The sequence below is a fragment of the Triturus cristatus genome, chromosome 10 (assembly GCF_964204655.1).
Source record: "Triturus cristatus chromosome 10, aTriCri1.1, whole genome shotgun sequence".
In the NCBI taxonomy this organism is placed as follows: Eukaryota; Metazoa; Chordata; class Amphibia; order Caudata; family Salamandridae; genus Triturus; species Triturus cristatus.
The window spans coordinates 1,191,843,425-1,191,859,422 of record NC_140593.1 but is presented as its reverse complement, the minus strand read 5'-3'; the positions used below and the strand labels follow the sequence as shown (position 1 = coordinate 1,191,859,422).

Here is a 15,998-nt window from a genome sequence, read left to right as displayed (position 1 = left end):
TCTTCTCTTAAGCCCCGCATACCAGTCTCCAAGTCTCCCACAGCCCTGGCCCTGACATGCCCCTCGAGGAGCCCTCCAGCTCCAGCCCCAGCCCCCACCCAGTCCCGCTTGAGACTGAGTCCTTCCGCATCCGCATCCGTCACGTGACCTCGCGGGACGTGCCTATCACGTGATGTGAACGTCGTTGCTAAGGGCTGCTTCCTTGGAAACCAACCGCTGCCCATCGTGGCCCGTGCAAACGGGGGCGCTGTGGCAGAGACTTCACGGGGGCATTAAGGCGGACCCGGGCAGGGAGCGCTAGGCTAGGCAAAGCCCAGCAGGCGGCACGGTGCCCGGGGTCAGGTCAGTGTTCATTCCGGGGCAGCGGCTGCAGGCCCGGCTCCAGGAATTTTTATTTGTGTGGGCCAAGGGGGCATTTGGGTGAGCCACTACCGGCCCAATTTGTCGCTTCAGGAGGTAGTCTACAAGCCATATATTACATCATATCTACTTGCAAACAGTCACTATGATACAAGGATTGCTTCTGTGTGTATACAGAGCATGTGGAGAGTTATTTATTGGCGCCCCACCACTGACCTCTTTCTCTGTAGATACCTTTACTATCACCCTCCAACCGTGCACTCCATCTCTCCGTAGCCCCTCCCCCTCACGACCTCCTCCTCAGACTCCCTCACTACCACCCTCCAGCAGTGCCCCTCATCTCTCCATATCTCCCACCCTGCCCCCATGACCTCCTCCTCGGATTCCCTCACTACCACCCTCCAGCAGTGCCCCTCATCTCTCCGTATCTCCCACCCTGCCCCCATGACCTCCTCCTCGGATTCCCTCACTACCACCCTCCACCAGTGCCCCTCATCGCTCCATAGCCTCTCCCCATATTGACCTCCTCCTCGGATTCCCTCATTGCCACCCTCCACCAGTGCCCCTCATCCCTCTGTAGCCCTTCCCTCAATGAGCTCCTTCTCAGATTCCCTCACTACCACCCTCCACCAGTGCACCTCATCTCTCCGTATCCCCCACCCTCCCCCCATGACCTCCTCCTCGGATTTCCTGATTGCCATGCTCCACCAGTGTGCCTCATCGCTCCATAGCCTCTCCCCCTATTAACCTCCTCCTCAGACTCCCTCACTACCATCCTCCAACAGTGCACTTCATCTTTCCGTAGCCCCCCCATGACCTCCTCCTTGGATTCCCTCATTGCCACCCTCCACCAGCGCCCCTCATTGCTCCATAGCCTCTCCCCCCTATTGATCCCCTCCTCAGATTCCCTCATTGCCACCCTCCAACTGGTTCCTTCATCTCTCTGTAGCCCCTCCCCAATGAGCTCCTTCTCAGATTCCCTCACTACCACCCTCCACCAGTGCCCCTCATCTCTCCGTATCTCCCACCCTGCCCCCATCACCTCCTCCTCGGATTCCCTCATTACCACCCTCCACCAGTGCCACTCACAATCTCTCCATAGCCCCGCCCCCTCATGACCTCCTCCTCAGACTCCCTCACTACCACCCTCCACCAGTGCCCCTTATCTCTCCATAGCCTTTCCCCCTCATCACTTCCTCCTCAGACTCCCTCAATCCACCCTCCAACAGTGCACTTCATCTTTCCGTAGCCCCCCCATGACCTCTTCCTTGGATTCCCTCACTGACATCCTCCAACAGTGTTCTTCATCTCTGAATTAATTTGTTTTATAGCGCTACTCATAGTGTAGTGTGTCACAGTACTTACATCATGCACACATTATGCAGAGACAATGAATCCTACAAGTATGTAAATCAGCCTATAGGGAATGTCACATAAGCCAATGAGGATTACAAGGTGTAGGAATCACATGTCATCCATACTGGTGGGCAGTATGTTTTAAGAGGGTTTGGTCTGGAGACGCACAAAGCAGGATTTAAAGCATACCTCAGTGGTTACGGGGTTGGCTTTACTGATTAAAATGTATATCTGACAAAACAAACTCTTTATAGCAACATTAGAGTAATGAAAGACTGGGAAAATTCTAACTATATTGTAACACAAGAAAAATACGTTCTAATTATACCATTCATGTTTGTATGCAGCTCTTTGATGTCAGTTCATAGGTCACTGTCCTATTTTAGGATTGTAACTTCTGTACTGCAAGTAACCCACTGAGCTATCCACATAAAATACAGTTTATCTGCATTTAAAAATTACGAACATACAAAATATTGCTCTCCAGCAGGATCATTAATCGCAAGAGTTATCTGGACATTTTAGTAGTTGTGTCTTGCATCCGTCATGATAACGATACAATGATATAAATTAAATATACACGGCATACACAAAGTATGTGTCTTGCTGGGCCCTCACAGATTTTTTAAAATATTAACTAATATACACACATCGAAGCATAAACGAAGTATGTATCTACCTAGGCCTGTGCAAATTTAAATAAACAGAACAATAGCCACAGCTACGTTCAAACTCTGTCACAGCTGATAAACAGCTGAAGGGGTCTGGAAAGGTGAATCAAGATCAACAAACTCCTTTTCTCCAGCTCTGAAAAGAAGGATATATCCACGCAGCAGGGCGGTACACACAGATTACCGCGTAGCAAAGAGGATTTCTCCTATTCGCCATGTCCCTGTACCGGCACCAGTGGGCGGGACACAACCCACCTTTCTAAAAGGAGATGCGTGATTGGGGGTGCCTGTGAGAAAGAGCACAGGCCCAATCACACAGCTCCTAGAAAAATAGCGTTCACAGTAACATTTTAATTGCAGTGGCCATTTTCTGTTGGCCTTCCTGAGGTCACTGCGAGGGCCACGGTTCATGTTTGGGTGGGCCAGGCTCATGTTTGGGTGGGCCTGGCCCACCCGGCCCACCCGCTAGAACCAGGCCTGAGCGGCTGGGGGCGCAGCCGTGCTCACACTGCACACGAGCTGTGCAGAGGGGCATGTAGGGTGCAGTGTTTGTTTGCATGGTGACTGGGAGTAAAGAGGCGCATCATAACCCCCCCACAAAGAGGTAAAACTAGCTACTGTTTGCATAGGTGTTAGTAGGTCGGGTCTTGTCAGGTCTCTGACCTGGAAGACTCTTAAAACTGACGTTGAAATGTCCCCCTACCGACCCTGTGTTCATGCCCTTATCTTTACAAGCAAAAGCCCTGATTTTTAGGTCTCGCCTGGCTATCATCAGCGAGACTTATGTAGGCGCTTCAGAAAATGCTCCCAAAGGCTTCCCAGGCGGATCGGGTGGCGGTTACGCGCACAACCACGCGCATTCCATTTGCCACCAGCTACTTCCTGCGTGTGCGCTGCCCCCATCATTCAGAGAGATTTAGTAAGGGGCACAAGACCTTAGGAATGCGGTTTATGGCCAGTGCATGTGAGGCATTCAAGTGTGAAGCTGGCATCTGGCATCGAACTTGAAAGCAGCAGACTGCTTTCGCCAGTGCGCGCTCGGCCTCACTTCCTGCATCCCCTCTTACAACAATTAACTTTCGTTATAACTCACACCCCATATGCTCGTTCCCTCCCACCTTTCCTTTGATGTCCGCTTTTCTTGTTGTTTACAAACCACGCCACACACTGCTGCACGCCACACACTGCTGCACGCCGCACACTGCTGCATGCCGCACACTACCGCACGCCACACACTGCTGCACACACTGCTGCATTACACACTGCTGCATTACACACTGCTGCACGCCGCACACTGCTGCACGCCACACACTGCTGCATGCCGCACACTGCTGCACACCATACACTGCTGCACGCAGCACACTGCTGCATGCCGCACACTGCTGCACGCCGCACACTGCTACATGAAACACTGCTGCACGCCACACACTGTTGCACGCCACACACTGCTGCACGCCACACACTGCTGCATGCCAAACACTGCTGCACGCCGCAGAATGTTACAAGAAACACTGCTGCACGCCACGCACTGCTGCACGCCACACTGCTGCACGCCGCACACTGCTGCACGCCACACACTGCTGCACACTGCTGCATTACTCACGGCTGCATGCTGCACGACACTGCTGCACGCAGCACACTGCTGCACGCCGCTGCACGCCGCTGCACGCCACATAGTGCTGCATGCCTCACACTGCTACATGAAACACTGCTGCACGCCACACACTGCTGCACGCCGCACACTGCTGCATGCCGCACACTGCTGCACGCCACACACTGCTGCACGCCACACACTGCTTCACGCCGCACAATGCTACACGCCACACACTGCTGCATGCCACACACTGCTGCACACCGCACAATGCTACACGAAACACTGCTGCACGCCACACACTGCTGCACGCCACACACTGCTGCACGCCGCACACTGCTGCATGCCACACACTGCTGCACGCCGCACACTGCTGCACGCCGCACACTGCTACACGAAACACTGCTGCACGCCACACACTGCTGCACGCCACACACTGCTGCACGCCACACACTGCTGCACGCCACCCACTCCTGCACCCCGCACAATGCTACACGAAACACATGGCACACACTGCTGCACGCTGCACACTGCTGCATGCTGCACACTGCTGCATGCCACACACTGCTGCACACTGCTGCATTACTCACTGCTGCATGCTGCACGACACTGCTGCACGCAGCACACTGCTGCACGCCACACACTGCTGCACGCCGCACTCTGCTGCACGCCACACAGTGCTGCATGCCTCACACTGCTACACGAAACACTGCTGCACGCCACACACTGCTGCACGCCGCACACTGCTGCCTGCCGCTGCACGCCACACAGTGCTGCATGCCTCACACTGCTACACGAAACACTGCTGCACGCCACACACTGCTGCATGCCGCACACTGCTGCACGCCACACACTGCTGCACGCCTCACACTGCTGCACGTCACACACTGCTGCACGTCACACACTGCTGCAAGCCACACACTGCTGCACGCCACACACTGCTGCACGCCACACACTGCTGCACGCCACACACTGCTGCATGCCTCACACTGCTGCACGCCTCACACTGCTGCACGCCGCACACTGCTGCATGCCGCACACTTCTACACGAAACACTGCTGCATGCCACACACTGCTGCACGCCACACACTGCTGCACGCCACACAATGCTACAAGAAACACTGCTGCACGCCACACACTGCTGCACGCCACACACTGCTGCACGCCGCACACTGCTGCACGCCACACACTGCTGCACGCCGCACAATGCTACACGAAACACTTCTGCACGCCACACACTGCTGCACGGCACACACTGCTGCACGCCGCACACTGCTGCACGTCACACACTGCTGCACACTGCTGCATTACTCACTGCTGCATGCTGCACGACACTGCTGCACGCAGCACACTGCTGCACGCCGCACACTGCTCCACGCTGCACGCCGCTGCACGCCACACAGTGCTGCATGCCTCACACTGCTGCACGCCACACACTGCTGCATGCCACACACTGCTGCATGCCGCACACTGCTGCACGCCACACATTGCTGCACGCCACACACTGCTGCACACCACACACTTATGCACGCCGCACAATGCTACACGAAACACTGCTGCACGCCACACACTGCTGCACGGCACACACTGCTGTACGCCGCACACTGCTGCATGCCACACACTGCTGCACACTGCTGCATTACTCACTGCTGCATGCTGCACAACACTGCTGCACGCAGCACACTGCTGCACGCCGCATACTGCTGCATGCCGCACACTGCTGCACGCCGCATACTGCTGCACGCCGCTGCACGCAACACAGTGCTGCATGCCTCACACTGCTACACGAAACACTGCTGCACGCCACACACTGCTGCACGCCGCACACTGCTGCACACCACACACTGTTGCACACCGCACACTGCTGCACGCCGCACACTGCTGCACACCGCACTGCTGCACGCCGCACACTGCTGCACGCCGCACACTGCTGCACTCCACACACTGCTTTTATGCAAGTTTATGCTACTGACATTGTAAATGACAATGCCTTTTATTTGTTTTAAAACCAAAACATAAATAAAAGGCATTGTAATTTTACAATGCCAATAGCTCAAACTCGTATAAATGCGTGACCTATTGCAGTGCAAATGCTTGTTTTTTTCGTTAATGTGTCCAAAACCCCTAAGGTTTTTGTAGTGACCACAACACTGGCAATGCGATTACAGAATCCACATGAATATTTCCAAGCAGAAGAGTGTGGAAGAGATTACAATGAAGGCTTAATGGCTGAACCTTCTGTTATACGTGCACTTCAAGATATTGCTGAGGATTGAGCCCGTTGTAAAGCGCCCTCTCTGTTTAGCCTGCCATCTCCTGCAGCACGTGTGCGCTAAATTCTCAGGGCAAGGGCGGTGTTCCCTGCGCCAAAGACGTAACGCCCAGGTCAGTCAGAAGGCTGAGCACTACCTCCCCCCCCACACACACACAGCGACATACATCGAAACCCACCATTCCATGACAGCAATGAGCCTTTCAGGAGGTTTCAGAGTTTGTCGAGGTTAAGACGAGGCTTGTGCGGAAAAGGCACATAAGGAGGTAGGGATAATGAAGATGGAGAAGGATCATAACATCACAGGAGAAGGAAGAATACCACAGTGTTTGCTGCCATTACGTTCATTGATGGTCCTGGAATCAAGCGCATGCTCCCCTTCTTCTGACATCATCAATGGGCAGCAATTCACAGGGTTCACCACAAAGGTCAGAATATGACATATTTCAGGTGGTGAAATGACCATTGTGCCATGCAGTTATCATGGAGACTGTGTTAAATGTTACTTTATAATAAGCGGGCCACTGGAATTATGCGGCAGAGGAGAGCTGAGTAAATTGTGCTGCATGACAAGGTAAATTATGCAGCTTAATACTGCATATTTTATGATAGTATTACTTCATTATTTCTTAAGTTTTACGCTTGTTAACACTGTTTGGGCATTGGTTGCACTGCATTAGTACAAGCTTAACAGCCAAATATAGCAATAAGCAACAGAAAGGTGACCAGTCACTCTTTGTAAAGAACCTTCCACTGCACTGCAACATGCCACTAAATTTTTAGTAATTTTTTTATCGTTTAAGTTAGAAAAAACATTTCCCTTAAAATATGCAGATTATGCAGCAGATAATGAATTAAGTGGCAAATTCAGCAAATCTATAATCATGCAAAAAACGCAGCAGCCACACAATCTCATAATTTCAGTGGCCCTGATTTTAGGGTCTGAGTTCAATTGGTTGTTTTTCTGAGCCCTAAGAAACAGAAGAGGGTCCATGAGTGTCAGAATGTAGGGAGAGGAGGGCAGGGAAAACCACAGAACAATAACAACAGACCTCCCCCTATTGATTAATTAGTAGGTAATACATCCAAAAATAAGAATAACATCATTGTCCCACAGAAAGTATTCTTTTCTTAATTTATTTTATCAAAAACTTTTTTTTGGAGTTATATATATTAACAGAAAAAACCATAGGTTTCAGGCACGTTATAGTTAGGAATTAGCATTTAAAAAACCTCAGAAATTCACTGAAAAAACCATAGGTTTCAGGGGTGTTATAGTTAGCTGGACTTTTCACTTGTACAAAACCATTGAAATTCCCCCGTTATAGTTAGTTCAGCTAACTATAACTCGCGCGCCCGCAATGCACTGCTGATGACGTCACATATTACATCACTCATGACATGGTCAGTGACATCACTCATGACATCACTGATGACATCTCAAATGACATCACTGATGACATCACTGATGACATCATCCAGTGAATGTGTGTTATTCTGAAAATTAAATATGTTTTATATATGTATATCTCAAGGTCGATGGAAGAATAAATGGGTATATAAGTGTCTAAATGGATGATTTGTTTTTGAAAAATTGATTGTGTAACTGACTGATTAAGTGTATCATAGTGAATACATGGCTTAGTGAGTAATGTTTAAATATGTAAATATCTGTATCAGTCTCTCACTTTGTGTATAAGTGGCTGCATGGGTTGGTGAGTAGCTACATGGGTGTCTATATAGGTTATTAGTTGGTTTTTTGAGTATCAGTCTGAGTGTCTGCATGGTTCGGTGGGGGTATTACGTAGTGCATAGGTGCATGAATGAGTGACTCACTGTTTGTATGTGTTGAACACAGTATGTGTGCAGGACTGTATGGGTGGATGAGTGTGTGTATGGGTGTGTTAGTGAGTGAATGACTGTCTCAATAGTGTCTTTATGAGTAACTACATATGTTTTAAACTAGTATATGTGACTATTGGTGTATATATGTGAGTATATGTGAGAGTGAGAGATTGAAAGAGTTCCTGTATGAATAAGTATGTGTTTCTATAAGTGATTGTTTAAAAGACTAAGTATGTGTAAGTTTCCGTAGAAGTAAGTGTGGTGGTGTGTGTATAACTGTATATGCAAGTAAATGTATGTTTGATTCTTTATTAGCATGAGTGACTATGTGTGTGAGTAACTATGGATGAGTGGCATTGTGTAACAGGATGTTTAGGTGTATGAGTACATATGATGAGTGAGTACATGTATGAGTGACTGTATTGGACTGTTGGTGAATGAGTGGATGTGTATGTGGATCTTAGAATTACTGAAGAGGTTATTGTAACTGGTATTGGTATGTCCATTGTTTTGAAAATTTTAGTCTCTATTTTTGAATGTGTGTATCAAAGGTTATATTAGGGTGAGAGGAGGTCTGCCACTCTATCACAAGGATGATGTCATCAGTGATGTCATCAGTGATGTCATTTGAGATGTCATCAGTGATGTCATGAGTGATGTCACTGACCATGTCATGAGTGATGTAATATGTGACGTCATCAGCAGTGCATTGCGGGCGCGCGAGTTATAGTTAGCTGAACTAACTATAACGGGGGAATTTCAATGGTTTTGTACAAGTGAAAAGTCCAGCTAACTATAACACCCCTGAAACCTATGGTTTTTTCAGTGAATTTCTGAGGTTTTTTAAATGCTAATTCCTAACTATAACGTGCCTGAAACCTATGGTTTTTTCTGTTAATTTCAAAGGTTTTTTAAATGCTAATTTCTAACTATGCCTACAGAGATAGGACATGTGAAGAAAGAAGAAAAAATGCACAGAAAGAAACAAAAGAAGTGCAGAAAGAAGCAACAGAAGTCCTCAAATACGAAGATAAGTGCAGGAAGAAGGATAATGTGCAGAAAGAACAAAAAGAAGAGCAGAAAGAAGCCTTGTTGCAAAATCATCCTGTACCCTCAACTTTTTCAGACGGATACTGGTGGTAACTGAGTCTGACTAACCAGTCCTAGAGCCAGTGCTATGTTAAAAGACACTTAGAATACAGTGAAAACACCTACATACACTAGGGAACATTATGCGTTGGGGTCCCCCTGTGATTAGCCTTACCTCCTCTATAAGCCCCTAGTATATAATAGGGCATGGGGATTAAAACTACCTCTTAAAACAGGCCACAGGGCGTTTTTGCACATGTTAACTCAGGCCCCGTCCCCTCCTTTCACCATTGTGTAAACACGCCCTGTGTCCGTTTTTAGTTGGGAGATTAAGTTCATTTGAGTCCTGAGGGTCCCTAGGGTCCAACTAGCCCACTAGGTACCTCCAGTAAGTGCCACAGAGCTGCGTTGCAGAGAGGTGTAAAAAGTGGCACGGCCTGGACCACCTCTCTGCAATGCAGCTCAGTGGCGCTTACTGGAAGCACTTGGTGGGCTAGTTAGCCCCCAGGGGCCCTCAGTATTGAAGGGAAATTATATCCCCAATTTAAAACGTGCCATGGTGCGTGTTTGCACACGTCACCTCAGGCCCCGTCCCCTCCCTTCACCACTGTGTAAACGCGCCCTGTGGCTGTTCTAAGTTGAGAGATTAAGTCCCCTTGAATCCTAAGGGTCCCTAGGGTCACACTAGACCACTAGGTACCTCCAGTAAGCGCCACAGAGCTGCGTTGCAGAGAGGTGTAAAAAGGGGCTTGGCCTCAGAACACCTGTCTGCAGCGCAGCTCCCTGGCGCATACTGGAGATGCCTGTTGGGGGCGCGTTTGCAGAGTGCTGCATGGAGGGGGCATGGCCTCCGGCACGATGCCAGTCTTTTATTTATTTTATTTTTTTAAGAAGGGGGGCTGTGTGGTTCCCCTTCTTATTCTAATTTATTGGCCCTGATGACCCCATCCCCCAGGGCCTGTCTCCTAATTATATTTTTTTGACCCCAATCCCCAGGGCCGGCCACTGTTTTTTATTATTTTTAAAAAATATATATTTATAGACACACCTAGGACATGCTGGACAAACCGTACGTACCTATCACCATGACGATTTGCGTGATATTCATTAAAAGGCGACTATGCATGCAATTAATCCACGTGGAATGTATTTACACCACTAGTGAAGCTCTGACATGTCTGATGCTCTACCGTGCCTAATCCCGGTAGACACCCTTGTCGTTTATTTATACAAACATGGGTAGCTATTGACGGGCACATTTAATACACATGCACACCAAGCCATTCAAAGGGGATTCGACAAAAATTCGACCAAAACTATGCAAGAAACCCCCCTCACAGTTAATAAAACACACATCCACTGCCGGATGTGTAATACTTTTTATTTTACTCTCTGGAAAGGGGACGAACATCACTTGCGAGTCACAGCGCGCTCCTGACAGAGCCCAATGCTGTGTTACACCCACCATTGCCTGCCGAGTGCCACACACCTCTGTATTGTATTCCACTAGCTAGTGCATATGCTATGACACTCTCTAGCCCATGTGCACTGTAACACCACCCCGTGAAAATGTCATGCCACACTTGTCTTCGCACGGGTTATATTGCCCCATCTAACGTGCCTTCCTCGATGCCTATGTTATAACGCACAGTGCTATGCCATACATATTACAATTTGGGATCCATATCTTTGTCACAGTGCATATGCAACGTTACACTCCCCAGCACATATTTTATATTACAACTTTAGAGACTAGTTAGGTTACACAACACTGCCCTGTGCATATTACACTCCAAGGCGCATATCGCATAGCACACGCTAGTGCCTGTGCTATCTCGCGCTCTCCAATGAATCTGTCATTGCGCATAATGTATTGCATATTATATTTCACGCCTGGTTCATCTTATATCACACTTTTTGGTGCATAGTTTATACCATACACTATATCTAGTTTTCATTTTCAATCGTGCTCTCAGGACTATGTTCTATATAACACTGTGTTCACCTACCCTTTTCACGGGCATTACATTTTGCGATAGGGGGTGGAGGGTCAGGGGGTGTTTTTGCCAAGTGAGCCCGGAGTCACAGTCACTAACGTCTTCTTCTTCCTGAATAAAAGTGAGATTATGCTGCATACTTGTTCATATTTTAAGTAGTTTGCACAGACAAAATGTTTTAAAAACAATAAAGTTTCTAATACCCGCCTTCTCTGAACAGTTAGCTTGCTGCCCCATCCCCTCCTCCCTATCCTCTGTTGTGTGAATCCATGGACTAGCCTCCTCCCTCCTGCCATGCATGGTCTGATGTGCTGCCACTGCCCTCAATTTAGTATGATGTACCAGTCCACTCCTCCTGCCCTCCATTGCCCAATTCTATGCCCCATCATTGACCTCCTGCTTAAACTCTGTGCTTAGCTTGCTGCCCCTATTCTCCTTCCCCCTGCCCTCCGATGTCTTTGTGCATGCCCCTGCTCCATCCTTTTTGCCCACCATGTCCCATGGACCTGCCACTCCTATCTACTCTGAGTGTTCTGTTGAGCTGCCACTCCCCTCCCACCTGCCTAGCATTGTCAGATGACTGTAACCTGTCCCTGCCACCTCCACCCTGCCTGTCCACATGCCATGCCTCTATCCTCTTCCTCCTGTCCTACATGGTCCATTGTACTGCCACACCCTTCTGCCCTCCCTGGTCTGTTGTGCTGCAACTGCTCCTCCTGCCTGCCCCGTGTGGTCTGTTGTGAGGCCCCTTCCCCTGAACTTTCTTGTCTGTGCACAGGTCCTGACCCTCCCTTCTATCCTCCATCATCCTTTGTGCATGCCCCTGCACCCTCCTTCTTGCCCATCATAGCCATTGTGCTGCCACTAACCCTCCCACTTGCCATGCATGGTCTTCTGTGCTGCCATGGCCCCTCCCACCTTCCCTGTGTGGTCAGTTAGCTGCCCCTGACCCCCTCCCACCTTCCCTCCATAGTCTGTGTGTATGCCGTCACAGTCTCACTGTTGCTCTTCATGTTGTGTCTTGCTTCTAGTGCCCATCCTGCCTGACCTCCATGGCCATCTTGCTGCTCCTGCCCTGCCCCCTTGCCCCCAGCCCTCTGTTTACATGTGCAGACCCCTACTCCCTCCCTCCTGGCTTGTCTGTTCCATTGTAATGCCCCTGATCCGTCCCTCCTGCCCTTTATGGTCTGTTATGCTGCAGCCTTCTCTCCTGTCTGTCCATTATGGTCAGCTAGCTACCATTGCCTCTTGCCCCTCTGTTCTCTGTTGTCCATGTGCATGGTCCTGTCCCCTCCCTCTTGCTTTCTATGGATTGTTGTGCTGCAGTCCCGTCCTGCATGCCCTGTGTGGTGTATTGTGCTGCTGCAAACCCTGATGCCTGCCCTGCAGGGTCAGTTTGGTGCACCTCTCCATGTCTCTCCTGTCCTCTGTTATCCAAGTCCATGTCCCTATCCCATTTCCTTCCATGATCCAATGTACCATACTTGCGAACATTTTGAACTTGGTAAGAGGGAGATTTTGAAAAAAAACTGGGGTATTGATTTTCCCCTTTGAGTTACATTGAAAAAGAGGATATTGTAGACAGGAGACAGATCAAATAAAGCCCATTTGAGCTTAAAAACATTGGACGTTTCCTGGCTGAATCGGGTCTGTTGGCATGTATGGTTGTACTACCATTGCCTCTTCCTTCTGCCCACAATGGTCTATTACATTGCCACAGCCTTGAAGGAGGGTAGATTTTGTATCACAGGGGGCCCCTGGCCCGTTCTGTCCACACCTGAAGTATGAGACCCTTGTCCTTGCCCTGCCAGCCGCATTTGTAGGCCGTATTAAATTGACCAGCGGGTCCTGTGTTGCTATATAATTATCCTGAGACATCCTTACCACTCAGCCAGCATAAAACCCCTGTGTAGGCCCTTCTGTTCAATATGTAGGCCTCTTTGTTAAATTGACCATAGCTCTGCAATTTTAGTGTATAGCAGTCTGAAGGCAGGTCTGCGAGGCCTTCTGATCCAAACTAGTAGCCCCCACCCTACCCGAGTGCTCCGTGCTCGGTATCAAAGTTCAACATCCCCCTGAAGCTGTCGACATACAGTAGGCTGCATCCTGGACTGGTACTTGCTTCCTGGGCAGGTTTCCCGCTTTTAAGGAAGTGGCAACCGCAGAGCGTCAAGTTAGGAGAACTGAGGAGATTTTATACATGAATATATTGAATTCCTGTACAATACCCATTATTTTCTGCTTGCTCTATGGAACTTACGATAAGCGATTGGCCTGAGAGACTGACCTTTTCACCCAGTCCATTGTCAGCATTAAGTGGGTAAATGACGAAATGTCTGGTAAAATCTGCAGACGAAGCTTTTGGGTAGCATACGTAGGTAGATGTAGCGTGCAAAGGAGCCCACAAAATGATATAAAAAGGGAGCACCCACAGATATCGACGGACAACCTCGCCGTCTGTATGTAGGTTAACAGGCTGTGCAGGTTTTCCCCAAGAACTGGGAGCTCTTGTCTTCCTTTGCTTAAAATGTCTTGCTCGGCTTTGCTTGAAGTATCTTATTCTATTTTACCTATATGAAATGTCATGTTATGTTTAACCATTGTTCTCTTTACTTTTGCATTTAAAAGATGTTGTATTGTAATTGCAGGAATGCTTGCTCTAAGAGTAAATGTGAGTGTCCCTAGGTAACATTTTCCTTGGTGTAACTTGTTTCTCATGATGCATTTATAGATGTGTTGTCTCTCTCTCTCTGTCAGTCCATTAATTGAGATACAGAGAATATCATGACAGCTGTATGATTATCTGGATTCTGTATTTTGTACTTTAGGTCTCTATTCTGCGGTTTCTTTGAAGTTGCATCTTCTCATTAAACTGCCATTGTATTCTGCCTCCAATTCCATGTCTCATATGTCTGTTTTCTTCATTTTTGGAGCAAGCGTTCCTAGGCACCCCGGCTCAAATTAAGGTGCCCCTTTTGTCCCTGACTCACTCTCCTGCTCAGTTCTGTGGTGGCTCCCGGGGCTCTGGGGACCGCCCCTAGCTTCCTTGACCCGTAATAGATCTTCCCTCCAACAGCCTCTCTTGCAAGTCCTGTATTGTTGGTTTGTTGCCCCTGCCCCCCTTTCCACTGCCCTCCATAGTCTGTTGTGCTTCCACGGCCCTTCCTGCCTGCTCAGTGTGGTTAAATTGTTGCTTTTGCACCCTCCTACCTGCCTTCAATTTCCAGAGTCCGTGCCCCTGGCCTCTGCCTCTCAACAGTATCCTAATGAACAACTAGATTGCTAACATTCTATATTTATTACAAAAGTGTGGAGCGCCTGACATCATCTTGATGTAATCAAAACTGTAATACCTAGAGCATTCCTTTAGAAATTACATATATGAGAGGGTCTTATTGGCATCAAAATTATGGTTAGTGCTCTAAAAGACTAAAATAAGGACATATTTTCTGAGTTTTCAAATAGCGACAAAGCACTTTTAAATTATTTGTTATCTTTATGTTTTTTTATCTAGTTGACAACTTGATTAAATGTTGCACTTAGGGAAGAGGATGTGGTGTTACTTCCAGAACTGCAGACTTTGCAACTGGGGAACCAGGTTGAAGTTTCTGCTTCAGCTCGACATTCTGTGATTCTGGTCAAATCACTTAGTCTCCCCATGTCTACAACCAAAATGAATTTGTTCTTGTGTGATGTAACCAATGCTCATGTAAAGCACTCCAATACCTGACAAGTCTGCACTATATAACACTGCAAAAACACAAAATAATAAGTGTTTTGCACACTTCTGTCATTGGGCTATATTTGGGCTATATCTGGGTGATTTTGGGCTACATTTGGGCTCTTTTGTCTCCGGTGGCCATCTTGGGAGATTTATTTGTTATGAAGTTTCCTAATTTCCTCATGTACTGCAGTCTCCTCAGTCGGAAATGCTTTCAGTTTTTTACTTTGATTCCATCATGAAGGTATTCAGATATGTCACACATTTGCCATGAATTCTGAATGTTAGCACTCTAGTTGCTCATTAGATCACTGTAGTAAAACTACTGCTCACCATGGAAGTCTGCTCCTGGTATTAAAAGTGCATGTTTCAGTCTGCATGTCAGAATTTTTTAATGAAATAGAAGAGGATTTGAGAAGTCACTCAAAATGTGCCCTCATTTTCTTTCTTCAGCATTAATCATAATTTCTATGGCAAAATGAACCCCCTCATTGTGTTCCTTTTTAAATTAAATGTTTTAAGTGTTACCAGTTTATTCCAATCAAGATGGCTTCAGGTGTGCCATACTTTTGTCATAATGAAGACAGTAAGTGCTCTAGTTGTTTTTATGGACATTCTGTCATTGGGCTATACTTGGGCTACATCTGGGTGATATTTGGGCTACATTTGGGCTCTTTTGTCTCTGGTGGCCATCTTGGGAGACTTATTTGTTATGAAGTTTCCTAATTTCCTCATTTACTGCAGTCTCCTCAGTAGGAAATACTTTCAGTTTTTTACTTTGATTCCATCAAGAAGGCATTCAAATGTGTCACACATTTGCCATAAAATCAGAATGTTAGCACTCTTTTTGCTCATTAGATCACTGTAGTAAAGCTACTGCTCACCAGGGAAAACTGCTGCTGGTATTGAAAGTGCATGTTTCAGTCTGCATGCCAGGATTTGAGAAGTCACTCAAAATGTGCCCTAATTTTTCTTTATGCAGCACTAATCATACTTTTTATGGAAAAATGAACCACCTCATTTTGTTCCTTTTTAAATTAAATGTTTTAAGAGTTACCACTTTAATCCAAGCAAGATGGCTTCAGGTGTGCCATAC

The 15,998-nt window shown here is 47.8% G+C and overlaps 1 protein-coding gene across 1 annotated transcript in view; it reads left to right on the top strand.

Annotated features, from left to right (window-relative positions):
• Window positions 1–203: 203 nt before the first annotated feature.
• The window catches only part of CDK20 (cyclin dependent kinase 20), a 203,006-nt gene continuing 187,211 nt past the window's right edge, over window positions 204–15,998 (top strand). The window contains exon 1 of the mRNA XM_085629606.1: window positions 204–342. The gene's annotated coding sequence lies outside the window, so the exon portion shown is untranslated. The remainder of the gene's footprint in view (window positions 343–15,998) is intronic.